The sequence below is a fragment of the Canis lupus genome, chromosome 7 (genome assembly GCF_003254725.2).
Source record: "Canis lupus dingo isolate Sandy chromosome 7, ASM325472v2, whole genome shotgun sequence".
Classification (NCBI taxonomy): Eukaryota; Metazoa; Chordata; class Mammalia; order Carnivora; family Canidae; genus Canis; species Canis lupus.
This window is the reverse complement of record NC_064249.1, coordinates 21,957,946-21,974,878: the sequence shown is the minus strand read 5'-3', so window position 1 is coordinate 21,974,878 and position 16,933 is coordinate 21,957,946. Positions and strand designations below refer to the sequence as shown.

The following is a 16,933-nucleotide window of genomic DNA, read 5'->3' as shown; positions in this document are numbered from 1 at the left end:
AAAAGCTTATTGTCTAATGACAAAAACAGGTGGAAATGAAGGAAACCGCAAAGTGCAAAAGTAAAGGTCAGAAAAGGCTTTAGTGAAAGCCATTAAGAGAATTACCTAACTCAGAAAAGGAAGATTTCCTCAAGAAAGTAACCTTGAAGTTTGGCCTATGGACCAATAGGTCTTGGTTAAGATGCAGGTGGAAGGAGAGAAGCACCTACAGATGTGTTTTGTTTGCCATGTAGTGATTTCATGCCTATTTCTTGTATCACCAACTACATCAAGAGGTCCCTGAAGATGGACTAAACCTTACACACCACGTTGCTTCCTTGGTACCTGATACTAAGACCTGTTTATAGCAGTTACTCAGTATCTACTGGTTGCTCTTTTAGAGAATCCTATTTTGAAGTACTGCAGCCATCCAATTCTGAGAAAAAGCACTAGCCCTCAGGTGGGATATCTCCTGGCCCACTTGGTTTAGTTGACAAAAGGGGAAGTTCTATCATCCTTTCTCCCTCAGATAGCCTAGTAAAAAAAGGAGATTCCCGGGTAGCTCTGGTGGTGCAGCGGTTTAGCGCTGCCTGCAGCCCAGGGTGTGATCCTGGAGACCTGGGATCGAGTCCTGCATTGGGCTTCCTGCGTGGAGCCTGCTTCTCCCTCTGCCTGTGTCTCTGCCTCTCTCTCGCTCTGACTGAATAAATAAATAAATCTTTAAAAAAAAAAAAAAAGGAGATTCCCCTGTGCCCAGGATTTTTTTTTAAATTTAAATTCAATACAGTTAGTGATTCATCAGTTGCATATAACACCCAGTGCTCATTACATCATGAGCCCTCCTTAATTACCCATCACCCAGTAACCCCATCCCCTCACCCACCTCCCCTTCAGCAACCCTCAGTTTGTTTCTTTATAGTTAAGAGTTTCTTATGGTTTGTCTCCTTCTGTTTTTGTCTTACCTTATTTTTCTTTCCCTTCTTCTATGTTCATCTGTTTTGTTTCTTAAATTCCACATAAGAATGAAATCATATGGTACTTGTCTTTTTCTGACTGGCTTATTTTGCTTAGCATAATACCCTCTAGTTCTATCCATGTTGTTCCAAATGGCAAGATTTCATTCTTTTTGATAGCTGAGTTATATATAGATATAGCTCACATCTTCTTTATCCATTCATCTGTGGATGGACATCTGGGTTCTTTCTGTATTTTGGCTATTGTTGATAATACTGCTATAATCATTGGGGTGCATGTGTACCTTCCAAACACTATGTTTGTATCCTTTGGGTAGATGCATAGTAGCACAATTGCTGGGTCAAAGGGTAGTTCTATTCTTAACTTTTTGAGGAAACTCCATACTGTTTTCCAGAGTGGCCACATCAGTTTGCCTTCCTACCAACAGTGTAAGAGAATTCTCCCTTTCACCATGTCCTCACTAGTATCTTTTGTTTCCTGAGTTAATTTTAGCCATTCTGACTGGCCCACACCCCGGTATTCTTTTGTATGCTGTAGACCTCCTGAGATTCGAAGTGGTGAGGGCTGGGAAACCTAGCCACATCAGAAAGTGAGAGGAGCCATGGATGAAGCCTTTCTGGTGGGTCTCTGTTCTGGTTACAGGGCCAGCTGGTTTCAAAGAAGCACCTAGCAGGGGTGTATCTGCCCCCACTTAGAAATCCTGTTCAGAATCACCCCTGCTATAGACTTCTTATTCTCCTGATACAGGAAACAAGGTGGTGGGGGGTAGCACATTCAAATAAAGCACCTCTTCTGTGACTAACCCCAGATGGGACAGAGGGAAATAGCCCAGTGAGGAGTCAGTGAGGTACCAGAGTCCTGCCCTTATTCTCCCCACTCAGCGTTACCTGGCTCTTTACCAAGTCAGACCAGAAGCATAGTCTGAAAGGCAACACTCAGCTCCATTCCCAACCACCCAGGGCAAACCATTTGGATGATTTACTCACACGCCAATGATACAAACTTTGGAGAACATAGATTTTAAAACGCATGACTTTTCTGAAAATGCCTGGATAGTGTGAGCTGTAAATAACTAATACTCAGCAAGTAAAACATGCTATCTGAACAGTAAGATTTTGGCTCTTAGGAGATTCTATCCATAAGTCTCCGAAGGCAAGATTCTTTGCTAAGTCATCTTCAGCTAAGCTAGGAAATCTACTGAGAGAAATGGAAAAGACATATATATATGTATATATAGGCAGCTGGCAAGAGATGGGAGTAACAAAGCCTTCTTGTTTCCTCTTCAGGAATGTGGGCTCTCAATATTGTGCATACCACTGGACTAGTATATTGTTGAGTCATTATAGTACATGGTAAAACATAAGATGAAAATTAAAACAAAAAACAGTGGGAGGGAGCAAAGGGTATCTAGAAAACAGATAAAATACAGACTAGAAAATAAAAGACCAGAAACTTTAAATTGAGTTATAGACAATGCAAAGCAATAGACAAAGGAAAGAGTTAAAATTTAGGCTAAACATTTCACATGATTAAGGGTTAAAACATAAGGCAGAGCAAAATGGTGAGAAAACAAAAAGAAGCTCAGAGCTATCAGGGTGAGAGATTAAAATGTAGAGGTTAAAAGATGCAAGGTTATGGTAATACTAAAATCCAAAGATAAGTGTAGAGCTGAAGTGGGTCTAGGAATCAACAGAAAGAAAGAAGAGGGTGTGTGGGGTGGGGTGGGGGGTGTGGAGGAATGGAGAGGGCAGCCAGGGAGAGAAGAAAGGCAGGTACTGGTGGGAAGTGGCTCAGAGAGGGTCTGAGAGAGGGTCTTGAATGCTTGGTTTCTGATGCACAGTGGAGATAAATGCATCTAGCCATGTCTCCCTTGGCCCCTCAGGGTGCTTCTGAAGGACACTGCTGCCCCCAACACCAGCCTTCCTGAGCATTCTCCTTATGGGGAAGAGGACAGAGGTGCAGGTCCTCCAGAGCTGGGGAATAGAGAGAACTGATCCCCCCAGATCCCAAGAGCTTTGGTATGCTACCTTCTCCCAGAGAAGCAGCTCGACTCTGGTCCCTTCTCCCCTCAACCCTGTATCAGAGCCCAGGCTGAGAGCACAAATCTGAAAGTCAGGACCCCACGCTGACTGCTGCAATCAACTCGCCAGCCACTCTGGCTTTCAGGAACATGTCTGAGGTAGAAAAGTCATCAGTAGCTAAATTGTACTCAGCCCATTAAAAACTAAGCCAGGCCAAGGAGATGCTGCAGGGTAGAACCATTGGGATCTTCTTAGGTCCTGTCTCCCAGAGTCCCAGCTCTTTGCCCCCTTTTTGTTCCCCTGTTCTTGCTCATCTTACCTCCACAGATCAAGTTGGTTTGTCTCAGCATTCCCAGTGCCCTCTCGCCATTTGACCTTGCTTGTAGGATCATTAAATGAATTCAAGTCTTTCTGGTTCTCCTGGGCGAATCTGGATATCCCAGTGTGGATCTTAGTTCTGCATAATGCTGGACACAGCAGCTTCTGTTTCTTCTGATGATAGCAAACTCAGATTCTAATTCCAACCAGCTATCTTAGAGCACTGGCCACAGGGAGATCAGGAGAGTGTGTGTATTTGGCTCTACATAAATCCAACCTGACTGTTAGAAAAACAGAGCAAAACACACGCTGTATGCAGAGTCAGTGGCATCCTGTTTTTATGTGAGGGGCAGCCCAATGCATTTTCTAAAATCAAGACACTTTTGGGGAAAGCAAATCTCATATTTCTTTATTCTTTGCCCTCAACTAATTCTTTGAAATGTAAAGATAGCACCACGGGAGGAATATATCCTGGTGTTACTAACACAGAGAAATCCTGGGAAGCGAGAGGTTTTTGTTAACATTGAGATGATGTCCATTCAAAGCTGTCACACCTGACATTGCTTCCTGTCTCTTCACCTTAATAATGAGTTTCCAGGTATCAAGTGAAGGCTCCCTGAGTAGTGCAATGGGAGAAGCATACATATGCGGCACTACAAGTGACAACAGGGACCGATTTTCATATTGCTTAAAGCACAAGATATGCCATTTTTGTAGCACAGCAGCTCACAAAACCTCTACACGGTGATGATGCTAGAGGAACATATCAACTCTGGAGTATCAGATCTTCCTCTTGATCAACTAAACTTGGCGGACAGAGCAACTAATTAGGTCCCATGTGTTGGATCCTGAGGGACCTTAAAACGTTTTCTTCAGAGTGACTTGAGGGTGGAGAACACAGTATGATTTAATGTAGACAATTGTGAAATGTTGTCTTGGGGCAAGGAATCCATGGAGTGAGCCCAGTGTGTGTGTGTTAAATGGAACCAACAGCTCCACGAGGGGTCAGGCAAGCCTGGTGAATGCTCTGCTTGGCTGGCTAGGATGCCATAGCAGCCTCTTGATAAATACTGACCTCCTCTTAAGATCTAGGTCAAGGTAGAGGAAAGGAGATCTTTTGTTGGTTAATCCCAGTGCTATTCATTTTGCCTGGGGCTGGATTAGTGTCCTTTCAAAGAAAGAGCTAGAAAACCAGTAATCAGTGTGTCAGGTTATCAACTGAGGGCTCACAGTTTACAATTCAGCAACAACAACAAAAAGCAGGACTTAGATAGGGATAGTAGACTTCCCCAGACTTTTCCTTTATCCACAAACACTCCCTCCCAACTTTCAAGACAGCATGCACACAGACATTCAGAAGGCATACACCATTGTCCTTTGTGGACCTTATTTGAGGTACAACTCTATAAAGGTCTATAATGGTAAATAATGAGTCTTAGTCTCCATTGAGGGTTGGCACACATGAAGGTGACACATGGCAGGTATTGAATCACCCCTCCACTTCTTCCAGGTTTTTCTGTAGGTGGAATCTAGAGCAATGTCTCAGCCTTCTTAGTAGCAGAAGAATCCAACTCCATTCTGCCACAGTTTTATAGAACCAGTTCTTAGTGGAGCTCGAAATGATTCACCTTCCATTCTCTCAAAACTCAGCTTAGTTACATCCCTAAGTTATGTTGACAAAACTCTCCTGAAACTCTTCTTTTGTGGATATGAGAATAGTCAATGATTCTTCAGCATCTATGCTTTCAGGATTTGGTGAACATACTATCAACCTTCTGTATCTTCTGTTATGAATTACTTCATGCATTTTGACTCAATCTTTCTGAAGGATCACCTGACTTCATTTTCTTTATGAATCTTTTCTCTGTTGGAAACACTAAAGGAGATTTTATACTTCTCACAGGCCCAAGTACATGCTCCTCCCATAGAAGGAATTTTCCACCAGCAGAAATAAATCTTCTAGTATCATCTTAGCACAAATATTTTAATGGTCCAGCTCCCTTTTTATACCTACTGACCCACATTAGTCAGACGAAGAGTAAGAATTCTTAATCCACAAAGATAATTAGGATTTGGGGGAAAATCACTAAAGATGACACAGTGGTAAAAATAAAAAACAAACAAATCTGTGAATGTGAAGTAAAATGTTCAGACTATGTGAGCATTACCTCCAACTCTCCTTTTTAACTCAGCGTTCTTGCGAAGTTACGCTGACACTGAGATATAGGAAGAAAAAGAGTTAGGTTGAATTGAGAATAGCAAGAAGTTCAGGATCCCACAATGAGTGACAAGTCAAACAAGAGATGATCATTTTAGGATACCACCCATTGGGATTCATCAATAATGTAGGCTATCTTTAAAAAATAATAAAAAGACTTCGGGATAAATTTTAGTTTATCTGATATAAGGATGGCTACCCCTGCTTTCTTTTGAGGACGACTTGAATGGTAAATGGTTCTCCAACCTTTTATTTTCAGGCTGTAGGTGTCCATATGTCTAAAATGAGTCTCTTGTACACAGCAAATAGATGGGTCCTGCTTTTTTATCCAGTCTGTGGGGGGGTGGGGGTGACTGGGTGACGGGCACTGAGGTGGGCACTTGACGGGATGAGCACTGGGTGTTTTTCTATATGTTGGCAAATGGGACACCAATAAAAAATAAATTTATAATAATAATAATAATAAAAAGAAAAAGTCAAGCAACTCAGTTTCTGTTATGTAGGAATTCAGCTAGGGTAGCTGTGCAGGATGGGAACATTTATTTTATTTTCAGATGCACATATTATGGAAAGAGTCCACATGAGAGCCATGAATGTTACCATAACTCTTAAAGGAGCCTTCAGAGACAATGGGCTCTGGAGCTGGATAACAGATAAGTATGTCCTTCTAGCAGCACCACTTATGAACAACGTGATGAGGACTGAAATTGTGCATGCAGATTGCCTATGCAACTGTTTGTATATTGAATGTCTCTATGCTCCGCTCTTGCCTGCCTGCCTTAAATCACCATTTCCTAGATGCCTACCCAAAAGGCTCATCTGGTCCTGCCCAACATCTAACAGGCAATCAAGTAAATGTAACACATTTAGACCGCTAGAACTGTGGAGCTGGAGGAACCTTAGTGATAGACTTGTAACCCAGTTCTTATTCAATAATATTCTTTTCCCTCACATTATAAAATTGGCATGTGCTCATTTTAAGGAGTATGCAAAATATTCTGAAAATGAAATAATAGTCTATAATTCAATTATCAGAGTTCTGAATTTCTTTTCAGTTTTTTGGTGGGGCGAAGATGATATATATGAATAAATATATATATGGGTGAATATATATGTGAGTTTATATATATACATATATACATATGCATACATAGACACATACATTTTTAAGCTTACAAAATTGGGATTATAAGTCCAGTTTTGAACAATATGTACGTAGGGTACCTGGTGGCTCAGTTGGTAAAGCGTCTGCCTGCCTTTGGCTCAGGTCATGATCCAGGTTCCTGGGGTAGAATCCTGCACGAGGCTGACTGCTCCTTGCGGAGCCTGCTTCTCCCTCTGCCTCCCTCCATCTCTGTCTCTCATGGATAAATACATCTTTAAAAAGAAGAAAAACAAAACAAAAAATATGTACATAATGTGAATTTTCCCATGTCAGTAAATATCTTTCAAAAATCACAATTAGGGGCAGCCCAGGTAGCTCAGGGGTTTAGTATAGCCTTCAGCCCAGGGCGTGATCCTGGGATCCGGGGATTGAGTCCCACATCAGGCTCCCTGCATGGAGCCTGCTTCTCCCTCTGCCTATGTCTCTTCTTCTCTATGTCTCTCAAGAATAATAAATAAAATCTTTAAAACAAAACAAACAAACAAAAATCACAATTCAGAAAAATAACTTATTGAGGTAAAATTCACATAACATAAAATTGTTCATCTAGGGCAGCCCCGGTGGTGCAGCGGTTTAGCGCCGCCCGCAGCCCAGGGCGTGATCCTGGAGACCCTGGATCGAGTCCCACGTCAGGCTCTCTGCATGGATCCTGCTTCTCCCTCTGCCTGTGTCTCTGCCTCTCTCTCTGCATCTCTATGAATAAATAAATAAAATCTTTAAAAAAATTTGTTCATCTAAAAATGAACAATTCAATGGCATTTAGGACATTCATATTTTGTGTCCACCAATTCCATCTAGGTCCAAAATCTTTCTGTCACTCCTAGAAAAAGCCTCCAACTCATTAAATAGTATTTACCCTTTCTTCCCTCGTGCCCCTCGCCCCCCAACCCAATGCTTGGAAACTATGATCTACATTCTGTCTTTATGAATTTCTCTCTTCTGGATATTTCATATGTATGGAATCATACAATATGTGATCTTTTGTGTCCGGCTTCCTTCACTTAGCGTAATGTTTTCAGGGTTCATCCATGTTGCAGTATGTGCCAGTACTTCATTCTTTATGGATTAGAAAGGCTCCACTGTATGTATTTGCCACAATTTGTTTGACCATTCATCCACTAATGGGCATTGGGACTGTTTCCACCTTCAGGCTATTATGAATAGTGCCACTGTGAACATATGTGTACATGTACTTCTTTGACTACCTGTTTTCAGTTTTTCTTTTTAAGATTTATTTGAGAAAGAGAGAGAGAGAGAGAGAGAGAGAGAGAGAGCCAGAGCAGGAGGAGGATCATAGGGAGAGAGAGAATCTCAAGCAGACTCCCTACCAAGCACAGAGCCTGATGTAGGGCTCAATCCCAGGACCCTGAGACCATGACTTGAGCTGTAATCCAGAGTTGGATGCTCAGCTGACTGAGTCTCCCGGGACCCCCTGTTTTCAGTTCTTTTGGAAATATACCAAAGAGGAATTACAGAGTCATATGGTTAATTTTATGTTTTACTTTTTAAGGAAGTACTAAATTGTTTTCTATAGCTTTGGGATCATTTTACATCTCTACAAGTATCAATGCATGAGAGTTCCAATTCTTCCACATTTTCACCAGCACTTTTTTTCTGTGATAGTCATGCATTACAGTGAGTATGAAGTGATACCTCATTATGGTAAAACCATAATTTTTAAATGACATTTGGTTTTCTATTATATATTTACCAGTCCCTGCCCTGTTGGCATTTGGTTTTGAAACTGTCTCTATTATAAATAACTTGTGATGAAATCCTTATTTAAATCTTTAATTTAAATCTCATTATTTTCTTAGTGAAAGTTCCTGGGGCACTCATCTGACTTTGCAGGTCAAAACGCTGAGTTAACAGGAGCTGAGACCAGAATTTGCATTGCCTATACTTCAACCAGTGCTTTCCTTTGATTTTTCTGATGAGGTTGGGTCAGTACTTTATATGGGAGATGTACTGTAAATTAGCTGGAACTCAGTGAATTCTTCGGCATTGAGTCTGATGCTTTGTGGAAATGACTCCAAAGTCACTGCTAGTACTATTTTCACTCATTCTATTTTATCTTCAATGGAAAAAGGGCTGTAAACACAGCAGAATTCTATGGGCTCACACATATTGTTGTATACTGTGTACTATCAACAATTTTACATGCATCGCCTTCAACAAAGACTACCATAACTCCATCAATTCTGCACATGCTACAGACTCTCAGTAGAGTGGGTTCAATTCAATTACACTGGGTCAGCTGCCCTTCTGTGACATTGCTTTTCCCCCTTCTATGGCATTCCATGGGTGGGTGAAAGAATGATGTGTAGATTTGTGCTGTCATTGATAGACCTCTATTTAAATGGCATTTTCAATGAGGTTCGAGCTGGAAAGAGAGTGAGATCCAATGATACATTTGAAGTTTTTAGTGAGATCCCAGAAAGAAATATATCCAGCCACATACAGTGCATAAAACTACAGTCTGTTTCCCCTCTAATTGGTAATAAATGTAAATGTTTAGTTATGCCTGACTAGGGAGCTATGAACAACACATCTGTCTGACTGCTTTTTCAGTCTTCACAAGGACTGCAGCATTTATACCATCTGTAGCTTGTGGAGGATGAGAGAGAGAGAAGTAAGACTGAAATTTAGAGAATGGATATTACTGGAAGTGCATAGGGAATTGACTCATTCAACAAATATTTATTAAGCATCTATATGGCCTGGGCACCAGGCAAGAAAAAGAGGATGCTGTTGACTTGAAGGAGATAATAAATATCTTTTCTTCCTAAATTCTAAATCAATTGATGGGATATTGTCAGGCAAATGGAGATATAAATGTCAAATTCACTACACTTGAAAATGAATTTGTATCCAGTATTAGGTTGGGGTAAGAGTAGGTTTCCAAACAATGGGCTCCAGAATTAAATAAGTCTACCTGCGGAGACACAGGCAGCACTAGAGGACTACAGGCCTTGATCTCAAGGGCAGAGCACTGACTATTTATTTCAAGGCCTGGCCAGAAGCAGAGCAGGCAAGCTCTGCAGTTCAGAAGACCCAGAGAAGAGGAGGCCAGTCTTCTTATACTCAGTGAGATGAGTGAAGGGACAACAGAGAAACACTAGGACATAAACACAAATACTCTGGCTCTCAGCCCTGCCTTTAGGGCCATTTGGAAGATTTAGCAAAACTGAGACTCAGTTCCCGAACCCAGAAATTCTGATTGCATTGGATTCAGACTGGGCACAGGCATGGGTATTTTTAAACACTCTCCACATAATTGTAAATGTGCATGCAGGGGCCAAGAATCACCCAATAGAAAGTGAGGAGAAAGGAACCCCCTGTTCCATGCAACCCAGCAGATATGATGAGGGGTATAGATGAGGAGTAGCTCCCATCTTCCAGGCTCTCTCATTCTCCTGAGAGAGAACTCATGAAAGCAAGCAGTGTTATTTGCCAAGTACTCTGGATTCTCAGAGGGTGGAAAGGCCAAAAGCTCAGGTTCTGAAGATCACTGTGGCATCTGTGGAAGAGGCAACCAAGAGAGAGAAGCAGGTGACCACAAGGCCCCATATGAAGTCACAATAGAGCAAGAGAGAGAACAAAGGAAAAAGGAAACAAGGTTGCTAGGGACATAGGTTGCTTGCTTAATTAGCATCCTTCAGGGTTCAGACTTGGGATAACAAGCCTTCCTTCTTAGAGCAGGCTGTCTGTGGTCTGCCTTAGCCATATGTGCAGACTCCACTGGGGGCCGTGGTGCTGTGCTGAGGAGCTCAATATTCTTAGGTTATACTGAGGATTAGAAGGGAAGATGCATATCAAGTGCACAGCCTAGTGCCCAGCACAGAGCACGTCCTGATTAGATGTTCGGTGCAACTATGTTGTTTGCTTTGAGAAACCACAGAACCTGTGGCAGCACAGGGCTTCCCTTCACTTGATTGCTTGAACTCTGATTCATCTGTGTGGAAGTGAAGATTTTTTAAAGTAGCTTTTTGTGGACTAACAGTTTTATAGAAATTCCAGATACTTTCAGTCCATTTTTTTTTTTTTGGTTCAAATACCATGAATTGGCAAAAAAGGAAAAAGAAAAAGAAAAGATGTTGTGAATTTCCAACATTACATATTTTTTTCTGTTAAAAAAAGATTTTATTTATTTGAGAGAGAGAGAGTGAGCAAGCATGAGCAGGGAGGGAAGGGAAGAGGGAGAGGGAGAAGCAGACTCTCTGCTGAGCAGGGAGTCTGATGTAGGCCTCCATCCCAGGACCCTGGGATCATGACCCTACCTGAAGGCAGACTCTTAACTGAGCCACCCAGGTGCCCCCAAACATTATATCTTAACAAGTCTTACTGATAATTAGATCAAACAAGGATTCAATATCAAGCAAGTATTTTTTCATTAATTTGATCCTCATAGCTATCTGGTAAGGTACATTCTATAATCCTGCTTTATAGACAAGAAGCTGAGGTTAGGAGAAGTTAAATAATATTTTTAATGTCAGCTTTTAAGTAACGAAAGAAGTATGAAAATCAGGGCTTTGGGTTCCATATCTGTCTCTGTTTCAATTATATTACAGCAACACAACAGTGTTTATTACCACTAGAGACAGGAGGAGAAGAAAGATATGATTCTCATGTTTTCTAGAAGCAGTGCCTATAAGTCAGCTTCCATAGAGAAAGGATTTTACTAGTTTGAGAATTCCTGTTTTGCTCTGTTATCCAGAATCATCACTCTTTCTCTTTTATTCGTGGCACAAATTCCTTATATGAAGGCACGAACAAATTAATATTCAGTTTCTACAAATTTATTTTTCAAGAGCTCTATAGGAGATTCTGCAGACTTTGGAAAAATGAGAACTTTCTGAACTAAGAGTCCCTTTTCCCCTCATGTAACTGCATGCCATGTCCCTTGGACTAGCATCTTCACTTCTGTGTTTTATGTGCCTGCAGAAAATCCATGTGAAATACCATGGAGAATATTAGCTGTAAATTCCTTAAATTGTCACTTGTGACTTGTGTTTGATGGATGATTTTTGACCAGGTGAATGAATGAATGTCGGGGAAAACTGATATTGTTGAATTCAAAAGGGAGCAGAGGTGCTGTGCTTTGCTTAGCAAATACTTATGGAGGATCACAGCCTTTAAGAGCTGAGCATTTATGAATCCAACTAGCTGGAGTCTGACAGGATAAGGGAAGGCTGAGCAGGGAGGAGAGGCATCCCCACCTCTCCCAGGGCCTGGTAACAAAGCCCTCTGCTATGACTATAAGTGCTTGATGTCGTTACTCATCTTAATTTCAAATTGATTCTTTATTTGAATCAGATAGACATTGCATGTTAGCAGCACTGCACAATACCACTTGTCTCCAGGCCTTCCCGGAGGTCGTATCTTGGCAGCACTTCCAGCTGACTTGCAATTATCTTCACCTGCCTTTTAAAGAGGCATTTGACAAGGAAATTCATTGTAAGGAGGAAGAGGTGGTCACTACATATATTCCTAGGACTATCGCAAACAAAAGTGGTGCCTCAAAGCAGCTTCGTTCCATTTAGCAGCCTCAATTCATTCCACGCACATTTATGGAGGTCATTTTTTGTGTGGGACACTGTGATAGAGACTCTCAGAGTTTCAAGGATAAATGAGTCCTCAGCCTTGTCTTCCAGGTGGAAATGTTGTAGTGAGGACTAAGATATGTACATAAATAACAATAGCATCTTGGACTCTATTGTTTAATAACTGTCTACTGTTAGATCACATGAAATTTCATTGTATTGGCCTTAGACACGTATCTTATCATCTATCTTATTTAATATGGTTTAGCCACAGATAACAAGGTAAAAAAGATCACATATCAGTGCAGCACTAGCCACTCTAAGCCCCCTGAATCCTGCTGCCGTGCCATAGGATATCATATTAGAAGTATTTTTGAATACAAGGTTTGAAATATCAGGAGCTAGGAATGATAGAGAACTACAAACACTTTCATTTTGTAATGTAAGAGTATTCCAATGGTATTTTAGGTCTACGAGTGCTACATTGAGACCTCTTATAATATTTCAACCTCAAAGGGGCTTTCAGATCAGTAAACATTTGTGGAATGCCTACTGTGTGATGATGACTCTCCTGGGTCCTAGGGAATAGGTACCAAAATAATTAAGACATTTCCTGCCTTTAAGGAGCTATCAGCTCATGCAGGGTATAAACACAGATGATTTCTATAACTAATGTTGAGTGCTTAGGCAGGGAATCACATGGTATACTATGCTAGAAGAATGGTCCAGGATATAGATAGCCCAGCAGAGGGTTTGAAAGGCTCCCTGAAGAAGCAGCTGCTTCTCTAGGCCTTGAAGGTTCGTATTACATAAAGAAAGATGTAAAAGGAAGTTCAGGTAGAGGGAAAAGAAAAGGCATGGGGAATAGAAGTGTGTGGTGTGTAGGGGGAATTCTTAGTTTAGATTTTTAGAATTAAGCACAATTCAGAAAATGGTGGATGTCGCTGGCCAGGCAGACAGGTCAGGACTAAGGACGCCTTGGGCCCAATGTTAGGAGGTTTAGGTGCCATCGTAAAAGAGACGCACTGAAAGTCACCATGACTTCTAGCAGTGCAGGAGATGGATGGGGTTACATGGAGTAAGACAGAGGTGGGAAAATGAGAAGCCAAGTTCAGGAGGCCACAACCAAGAGGTTGTGAAGGCCCGGGTTAGGGCTGTGAAAATAAAGGGGATGGGAAGGGTACAGTTGCAGAGCTGGAAATTGATTGGAAGTGAATATTTAAAAAGAAAGAATCTAAAATGATTCTGATGTTTGAGACTTGGATACCAATAGGCATGGTGGTCTCACTTAAAGGCACTGGAAATAATAGAGAAAAGGTTAGCAGTAGGAAGAGAAGTCCCCAATATGTGTTGAAGTTGAGGTGCCTATGGGACAACTGGGGGAGTAACTATATGGGATACTGAATGCACAAGTCTCAAGTCAGAGGAGAAGCTAGGGCTAGAAATACAATCAAAGACTTTGTCTTCTGGTTCTCTTCTCTTAGATCAGAGCTTGGGAAGCAGTAAGCAAGAAAGTAAATAATACATGTTTAAGGCTGAGTGCTTGGAGGCCCTGGGGGAGAGCTATTTGCTATAGGAAAGAAGAATAAAGAAAATATTTTAAGATTGTCTATGCCTTAAATTCTACATTACGGAAAAATACTTTAGACCAAGATAGGAGTTGGCTGTTAATCTCAGCCTGAATGCATTTTTTCTTTTTGCTATTTTTGGTGTCATTCAGTTTATTTTTAGTCACCAGTGGAATTAACTTTGAAGAATCTTCTCTTGGAGTACATCCAGGAGAAGGTGATCTGGATAGTGAAGTATGTGGAAATCCTTTCATATAAAGATTGATTTAAATATCCAGGAGAAACACATACACCAGACACATACACATACACATGCAGACACACACACACACACACAGATATAGTTGCATGATAATAAAGACTTCCTCCAAATATTTAAAGGGCCATCAAATAGAATAATAGAATAACAGCACTTATTAAACGTTTCTCCAGCAGATCAATGAGTAGAAGCTATATGCAGATAGAGTTCACATTTACTCAGTAACTAATTATTGAGAACTTATGTTTAGTAGGCAGCATTCTAGGTACAGATATAGGGATCTAATGAGGGACAAAATATGGTTCCTGTTCTCCTGAAGTTTATATTCTAGTAATGGGGAGATAGACAATCCACAAGATAAGTGACTTCACATACTGATAAGTATGCTAAGGAAAAGAGTACAGTACAAAAAGATAGTGCATGGTCAAGAGGAAGGGCACAAGGGTGGAGGAAGAGCTCACTACATTGGGTACCTGGGGAAGACCTTCCCTTTGGAGGAGGTGATGTTTTGAGATCGGAATGACAACAAGCAGCCAGTCTTAGGAAGAGCCTTCTGGGGGGTGAAAATCCAATGAAGAAGCCATAACTCAGGACTGAGACTGGGCTATTAAAGATAAGAAGGCAGGCCAATGTGGCTAAAGGAAAGTGAATGGGGTATCAGATGAAGTCAGATGGGTTGACAGTGGAAGCTCACACAAAGCCTCTTTGGGTTTTATTCCTAGTGGAATGGGTGACTTTTGTGTAAGTTTTGGATAGGATTTTTTCAGGCAACAAAGTTATGTTAATTATTCTTTAAAAGATCCCTCTGGCTATTGGGCATAGAATGGAGTATAGGGGAGTTATTGCTATAGCAGAAGTTCAGGGGCCAAGAAATGGGAGCTTGGAGCTGGGTGGTAATGCTGTAGTTAGAAATGGATGGATTCCAGAAACATTTTGTAAACAGAAATGGCAAGGGTTGCTGATGAAGTGGATGTTGAGTGGGGAAGCAGAGAGGAAAGGGGAAAATTAAGGATGACTCTTGGGTTTTTGACTAAATGCTTCAGTTGGCCTATATTGCCATTTATCAAGATGGGGAAAGACTGGGAGGAGCAGGTTGTGGACAATAGAGGGGATTACGAGTTTTGTTTTGGATATAATTATTGAAACCCCTATTTGACTTATAAGTAAATAAATCATATAGGAATAGCTACATGAGCTTAGAGCTCAGGAAAGAGGTCATGGCTGGAGAAACAAAGATCCACAGTTGTCAACATATAGGTGGGACATGAGCCATAGGACTAGGGATAGAAAGAAATAAGGGAGACCTCAACATTGAGCCTTATGAGATCGATACTCAGAGATCAATTAAAAGAGGCAGAGTCATTAAAAATGAGGGCTAAAAGATAGGGTAAAAACTAGGAAAAGATGGAATAATGAAAATCAAAAGAATAAAATATTTAAAGAATAAGTCATTGCATTTTAAAAAAATTTAAGGATGACAACTGAACCCCACCAGCAGGCAAAGATGACCCAGGCAAAGAGGATGCTGAAGAAGGGACAGGGAGATGTTTACTGGTTGCTCAAGGTTTGACTTCTGGAAATCTTGTTAAAGATATTACTGTGCTTTAGAAGACCTCTTTCCCTAATACTGGGTGTCCTATTCTCATGTCCTCAGGAATTTTTTCTTGCTTACTGTAGGACTCTCTCTTCTAGTTAGATTCTGACACTTGTTTTGTTTAAGATTTTATTTGTTTATTCATGAGAGACACAGAGAGAGAGAAAGAGAGAGAGAGAGAGATGCAGAGACACAGGCAGAGGGAGAAGCAGGCTCCATGCAGGGAGCCTGATGTGGGACTTGATCCCGGGTCTCCAGGATCACACCCTGGGCTGAAGGCGGCGCTAAACCACCAAGCCACCTGGGCTGCCCTAGATTCTAACTCTTGCTGTCAGTCTTTATGACCAGCAATGTGTTGGTCCTCTGCTGTTGACCTCACCTCTGATGTGCTTTTTACCCGTCATTATAACCGTGGTACTTCCTGGTTAGGGACCAACTCAGACCCACATTCATGTGTCTTGTACAACCAAAACCTTTACCTTTGTCCAGAACCACAGATGTTTCTCAGTTCTAGTACTTGCTTGCATCTAGTCTAAGAAAACTCACAGTGCCAGAACCTGATTATGATTGTCATGAGTGGCCACACTTAGGTGGAATGAACCATATAGAAGCAACTCTATTCTAAGGAGGATACCTGCCTCACATAGAACCATGGTATGAATGGCCTTTGAGGACCCTCCTAACACCTAAGCTTCTGTGGTATTTTCAAACATAATGTAAAGTAACAAATCCTGGGTTCCTTTTTAGGGAATTACTTTGAAGCAAACATTTAATGAGGTACAATTACATTTATTTTTCTCTAGCATATGACTATTCTCATTCTGAAATTCTGTTTTTATATTTCTCTCATATGTTTTGTTTTGGGTTGAGGAAGCTCTTATTTTGCTGACAGGATATTTTGCTTAAGGCTAGCATATTGCTACTCAGGCATAATTCCAAATGACAAGATTATACACCAGAGAGTTCAGATCCTTCAGGTCAAAGCTGACCTGTGATTATTTTCTTGCACATAGTAGGCACTCAGTAAATATTTAATGAATGGAACGGAAGCCTTTTAAGATGTGGTTTCCTAGCTAAAGCAAATGGCTTGTATTGGTGCTCATTACCAGGATCTGGCACAGGATGGAGAAAGGATTTTTGTGAAGCACATTTTCTGTTTCTTCCTTCATCTATCCTCCTGTTAATGTTAAGATGACAGGTTGATGCTTTCCTATTTGTACCAAGAATTTTGACAAGAAATTATAAATTATAGACTTGGGAAATCTCAGAATATTTCTGTATTTGTCTAGTAAA

The 16,933-nt window shown here is 41.0% G+C and overlaps 1 long non-coding RNA gene across 1 annotated transcript in view; it reads right to left on the bottom strand.

The window, feature by feature from the left end:
• Positions 1–6,562: 6,562 nt before the first annotated feature.
• LOC112648251 (uncharacterized) overlaps positions 6,563–16,933 on the bottom strand; it is a 53,815-nt gene continuing 43,444 nt past the window's right edge. Inside the window, exon 6 of the long non-coding RNA XR_004817310.2 lies at positions 6,563–6,888. This is a non-coding gene — a long non-coding RNA (uncharacterized LOC112648251). The remainder of the gene's footprint in view (positions 6,889–16,933) is intronic.